The 6000-nt window shown below is 48.0% G+C and overlaps 1 protein-coding gene across 2 annotated transcripts in view; it reads left to right on the top strand.

Moving 5' to 3' along the window:
* Positions 1-4651: 4651 nt before the first annotated feature.
* The window catches only part of OSBPL2 (oxysterol binding protein like 2), a 124642-nt gene continuing 123293 nt past the window's right edge, over positions 4652-6000 (top strand). The window contains exon 1 of one of the 2 annotated variants that reach the window (XM_060230685.1): positions 4652-4738. The gene's annotated coding sequence lies outside the window, so the exon portion shown is untranslated. Of the gene's footprint in view, positions 4739-4828; positions 4963-6000 lie in introns of those variants that run through there. The other variant, XM_060230684.1, reaches the window with a different exon arrangement.

The following is a 6000-nucleotide window of genomic DNA, read 5'->3' as shown; positions in this document are numbered from 1 at the left end:
TAAAAGGAGTGCAGTCCCTTTGAATGTGATAGCCAGAACTCCCTTTGGAGTTCCATTATGCTTGTCACACCCTTGCTCCTGGCTCCACCCCCAAAGTCCCCAGATATTTCTTGAATTGGATTTGCCAACCCTAGTGCCATTCCAGATGGGCAGCTGTGTTCGACTGTGGCAGCAGAATAAAGCATGAGTCCAGTGGTACTTAAAGATTAACAGGATCAGCTTTGGTGCGTCAGAACTCACTTCCTCAGATGCGTGAGGAATATATCAATTAAGTCGATTCATACACACACACACCAGAATAGGGGTGGGGATGTTCCAAAGAAAGGCCAGTTCAAAACATCAGTGCAATCAGCATGGTGTCAAGAGTCACTCCATTTTGTTCCTCTTGTCATATGTATCCAATTATACAATGCTATGCTTGTGTTAGTTATGCTGCTTTGATGTAGGCTGTTGGTTGCTGCTTATCTAAAGGGAGGATGGTATGTCTGGGAGCTGGTTAGTTGCTACGTAACCAAGGCCGAGGACTGGAGGAGATGCGACCCAGGAACTGATAACGACACCTGTGGGAATGAGAGCTTATTAGAAACCCTGCCCCAAACCCCCAATTTAGATTGGTGCACTTTGGCTTGAATTATAACAGTCAGGGCAAAGGTTTATAAGTTGGAGGGACTGGCGGGAAGGTTAGTTCCGACAACACATGTGTATGCCCATGAAGCTGGAATAAAGATCTTGAACTCTTCTTGTCTTTTCCTTGGCTCTGGGTCTGACACATGGGTGTGAAATGTTCTCAGATGTCATTAGCTAGGCAAGAAATAAAACCTAGCACAGGATGGAATGTGTGTGTGTGTGTTAAGTGCCATCAAAATTGCTTCTGACTTATGGTGACCCTATGAAATAACAAGCTCCAAAGCATCCTCTCATTAACAGCCTTCCTCAATCTTGCAAACTGAAGGCCATAGCTTCCTTGATTGCATCATAGAATCATAGAGTTGGAAGGGATCTTCAGGGTCATCTAGTCCAACCCACTGCACAACACAGGGAACTCACAAATACCTTCCCCTAAATTCACAGGATCTTCATTGCTGTCAGGTGGCCATCCAGACTCTGTTTAAAAACCTCCAAGGAAGGAGAGCCTACCACCTCCCGAGGAAGCCTGTTCCACTAAGGAACCGCTCTAGCAGTCAGGAAGTTCTTCCTAATGTTGAGCCAGAAACTCTTTTGATTTACCGTAATTTCAACCCATTGGTTCTGGTCCTACCTTCTGGGGCCACAGAAAACAATTCCACTCCATCAATCCATTCCATGTTGGATCTTCCCTTTTTTCCTACCGCCTTCAACGAAGCTTAGCATTATGGTTCTTTCCGCTCTCTCTTATCTTCTCATAATTATGTGACCAAAGTACGGCAGCCCCAGTTGATCATTTTGGCTTCTAGGGAGAGTTCAGGGTTGATTTAATCTAGAGCCCACTGATTTGTATTTCTGGAGGTCAATGGTATTCATAAAACTCTCCTCCAACACTGCATTTCAAATGAATCAACATTCTTCCTGTCAGCTTTCTTCACTGTCCAACTTTCGCACCCATATATAGTAATGGGGACTGCTGTGGTGTGAATTCTCTTGGTCTTGGTTGTGGTCGACATATCTTAAGAATCTTTTCTAACTCCTTCATGGCTGCCCTTCCCGGTCTCATTTCTTGATTATCTTGGTTGCAGTCTCCCTTTTGGTTGATGTTGGAGCTAAAGAACAGAACATTTTGAACGATTTCAGTTTCTTCATCATCAACCCTTTTTTTGTAGCAGGAATTCCTTTGCATATTAGGCCATGCACCCCTGATGCAGCCAATCCTCCTGGAGCTTACAGTAGGCTCTGTACTAAGAGCCCTGTAAGCTGTTGGAGCATTGGCTACATTGGGGGGTGCAGCCTAATATGCAAAGGAGTTCCTGCTACAAAAAAAGCCCTAAGAATGAGATATTGTTTATCTGCTTGCTGATCTCATTTCATCTTACAGTAGGTCCTGTACAAACAACTCTAGAACACTTGTATAAACAAGCCACAGGTCAAATTCATGAATGAATCCTCTCCACTTTTGAGATATTATCTTGCTGTCCAGCCTGGCTCCTTAGTCAGTATATCTTGTTGTTGAAGTTGGGGAGATGATCTCACTGTCTTGTGGTTGGTGCAATGATATTGTGCGAAGCTCTACAGTAGACAGAGGGTTGTCAGACCCTACATGGCTGCTGATGGGAGTATAGGGTTGCCAGATCCAAGTTGGGAAACTCCCAGAAATTTGGGGATGGAACCTATAGAGACCTCCGTGTGGTAAAATTCCATAGAGTCTACCATCCAAAGCATCCATCTTTTCCAGGGAAACTGATCTCTGTACTCTGGGGATGAGCTGTAATTCCAGGGGATTCCCAGGTCCCACTGGAGGCTGGCATCCCTAAGTACAGATTCCTTATCTTCATCTCAGGCCATTCCACACAGGGTATTTTCCCCAATACAGCGTTAATCTTCAATGTTGTAGAAAGCATGTGAAATCTCTTGTGTAAAATACATGGTACACGAGTATATCTCACAGGAAAAGAGGAGGGAAAAAAGTTTCAGTCAGTTTGCAGCAATGCTGTATGGACATAGGACATTTGTTTGATGGAGTCTTGATTTTTTTTTTTTTTGCAAAAACACCTATGGCAGGGGTGTCGAACATGTGGCCCGGGGGCTGAATCAGCCCCCCCGCTCCAGAGAGCTCCTATCAGGTCCCTGAACAACTGGCTGTCATCTGCTTCCTTCTCCCTCTCTCTTGCTTCCTTCTGCATCACAGCTTGCTTTGCCTGGCTTGCTCAGCAGCACAGGAGCTACAGAGCAAAACCTCTATTTTCTCCTTTGGCTGAGGCTCCTCTCTTGGGGAGGAAGCAGGGGAGGCAGAGCTTGCTTTGCCAGGCTCTCTCAATCGCATAGCAGAGCTACTGAGCCAAGCCTCTTTTCCTTCTATTGGCTGAAGCTCCTCCCCTTCCTAGGCCCTTGGGGAAGGAAGAAAAGAGCCAGAGCTTCCTTTGCTCAGTTCCCTGGATTGCATGGGAGAGATACGAAGAAAGCACCTTTAAGACCAAAAAGTGCTAATATTTTAAGTATGTTTTAAGTAGTTTTTTTAAACAAATCTTTGTGTTTGTCTGTGTCCTTTATAAAGTTTATATCTCTGCTTGTTGTTGTTCAGTTGCACAGTCAAGTCCGAATCTTTATGACCCCATGGACATAGTCACGCCGGCCATCCTGTCTTCCACCATCCTCTAAAGTCTGCTCAAATTTGTGTTAGTTACATCAGTAACACTGTCCAGCCATCTCATCTTTTGCCGTCCCCTTCTTCTTTTGCTTTCTGTCTTTCCCAGCATCAGGATCTTCTCCAGTGAGTCCTCCCTTCTCATTTGATGACCAAAGTATTTGAGATTCAGCTTCAGCATCTGACCTTCCATGGAACAGTCTGCATTGATTTCCCTTAGGATTGACTGATTTGATCTTGCAGTCCAAGGGACTCTCAAGATTCTTCTCCAGCACCTCAGCTCGAAAGCATCTATTCTTCTGCGCTCGGCCCTCTTTATGGTCCAACTCCCACAGCCATACATTACTACTGGGAATACCAAAGCTTTTACTATCTCTGCTACCTAATCTTCAATAGGTACACACATGGCCCAGCCCGACAAGGTCTCATTTATGTCAGATCCGGCCCTCATAACAAATGAGTTTGACACCCCTGACCTAAGGTGTGGGGGTAGGGCCTTCTTTATAGTGACTCCTTTCATATGGAACTCAATATGGTTGTCTGCCTCCCTGCCTGAAGAGAGACTGTTTCCATCAAAGACAGAGATGTTACCACCTGTCCATAAAAGAAAACTGAAATGCAATGTCCATTACCTAGGAGTAAACACCTTGAACAAAGTGGGATTTATTGAAGTTCCATGGGCGACCTTGGGCCAGTCTCAACCTAACCTACCTCACAGGGTTGCTGTGAGAATAAATTGCAGGAAAGAAGAATGTAAGCCACTTTGAGCCCCCATTGGGGAGAAAGGCAGGCCACAAATGAAATAATGTAGTAGTAGTAACTGTGACACTCTAAGAAACCGTCTGCATTTCCTTGCAAGTGAAATACTTTACTTTCAAGTAAGCGACAGCAGCATAAATCTCATTAACTTCATTGCCATTTACGTTTCGAATAAACAAGAATACACCTTGACCAGCACCCTGAAGCGTATACCAATAATATAAATAGCAAAAAAGAGAGCGATTTATTTGTTTGTATTTTAATGTTGCGCCACAAAATCAAAGAAGGCAAATCAATGTGTAACCCTTGCTAAATGCATGAGAAATTTTGCAACCGGAGAGAAATATACGGACCGTGTTATTTCCTGCACACTGAACTGCAACATAATCAGACCTCAAACTTCCACCTAGCGCGTGTCGCCGCCAGACCCACAATTACGCAAAAGGTCGCTGGACGGAATTCCTTTATTTGCATAAACACGCCCCTTTAAAGAAACGCGAGAACCTCATTGGCTAAGCCGCCTTCACCAGCGCGGCACCTTAGTGGCGCGCGGGAAGGAGGAGGACGCGCACGCACGCGCGCCCGAACCGCTATATTCTCCGGCAGGTCTTTGAGCACGATGCCACGCCCCTTTGTTGGCACTTGATTGGTCCGCTTGTGGGAGGAGCCAGAAGGCGAGGAAGGTGGGGGAAAGGACGGAGCCTGGTGGGTGCCTGTTTGGTCGTTTTGGTCTCTGCGGATTGGTTGGTTCCGGCTTGTCTGTCAGAAACAGCGAAGGAGGCGGGACTAGAAGAAGGAGGGAGAGGAAAAAAAAGAGGGTCTCACTTCCGCCTTGGTGTCAGCGGGTCTCGTTTGGGGAGGGGGGGCGGCATTTGCAAGTGCGCGTGCGCTGCGGGAGGCAGCCCGAGGAAGAGCGCGCCGGGTGCCAGGTAACCAGCCAACCGACAACGGCCTTCAAACAGTCCCCCCCCCCCGCCTCCCCTTAGCCAGGGACTGAAGGGAGGGAAGCCGCTGGAGCCCCGGTTTTTTGAGGGGGTGAAGGGCACCCCTTGGCCTAGGGAGAGGGTGGGTGTGTGCCACTAGGCAATCGCCTAGGGCGCCGGTCCTCTGGGGGCACCATATGGGGCCCCCCATGTGACTTAGTGAGGTTATAAGTGCGGGGTCGGGGGAGGGCAGACGTTAGCCTTGCCAGGAGTGCCAGACAGCCTAGGGCCGGCCCTGAGTGTGAGAAGCAGGAGGGAGGGGGGCAAAGAGCAGGCCCCCCTACTCCCTGGAGGAGAAGAGGGTTTCTCCACCCCCCCCCCCCCCGCTGTTATTGGTACTCTTCCTAATTTGGTGGAGAAGAGCAACAGTTTTCCCCATAGAGCCTTTCTGGTCAGGCTTTTCAAGAAGGAGAGGGGGGAGGCAGACTGGAACACCTCCTTTTTCACTTCACTTCTCCACCCCAGTACCAGACAAATCTCTTTTTGGAGGATTAAATCCCCCCCCCCACACACACACACACCATTGCACATCACTTTCATCTTGTCACGGGCAGGTGATCCAGGTGCTCTCCGATTTCTGCACCGGCAGAACTGCTGTTGAAGAGGGCACGGTTGTTTGCGGGGCTTATTTTGTAGAAAAATAGGTGGTGGAGCTCATCTAGGGATTGTTATGCAGCTGTACCTGCCGTTCAGTGGACAAGGTAGGTAGGTGGGGAGGAAAGGTTCAGGAGCTGTGCTCCTGTGAGCTCCTGCTGAATTCAAGGCCTGGTTGTTTGTGTGGTTTAGGGGGTCAGCCTGGACTGTGGGTGAGGGGAGTGAGCTCAGGAAGGCAGGACTTGTTTCTCTTCAGCTGCCCCCACCGGCCTCTGTGGTTGCTGATCTTTGGCCTAGAAGGAGCCGTCGCCCCTTTCCTGTTAGTCTCTCAGATTTCCACTCTGCTATGTGTGAGGGCAGCCGGAGGTTGCAATTTTTTGGTAAGGTATG

The sequence above is a fragment of the Heteronotia binoei genome, chromosome 2, assembly GCF_032191835.1.
Source record: "Heteronotia binoei isolate CCM8104 ecotype False Entrance Well chromosome 2, APGP_CSIRO_Hbin_v1, whole genome shotgun sequence".
Lineage (NCBI taxonomy): Eukaryota > Metazoa > Chordata > Lepidosauria > Squamata > Gekkonidae > Heteronotia > Heteronotia binoei.
The sequence above is the reverse complement of the archived record's forward strand: the minus strand, read 5'-3'. Positions and strand labels throughout refer to the sequence as shown.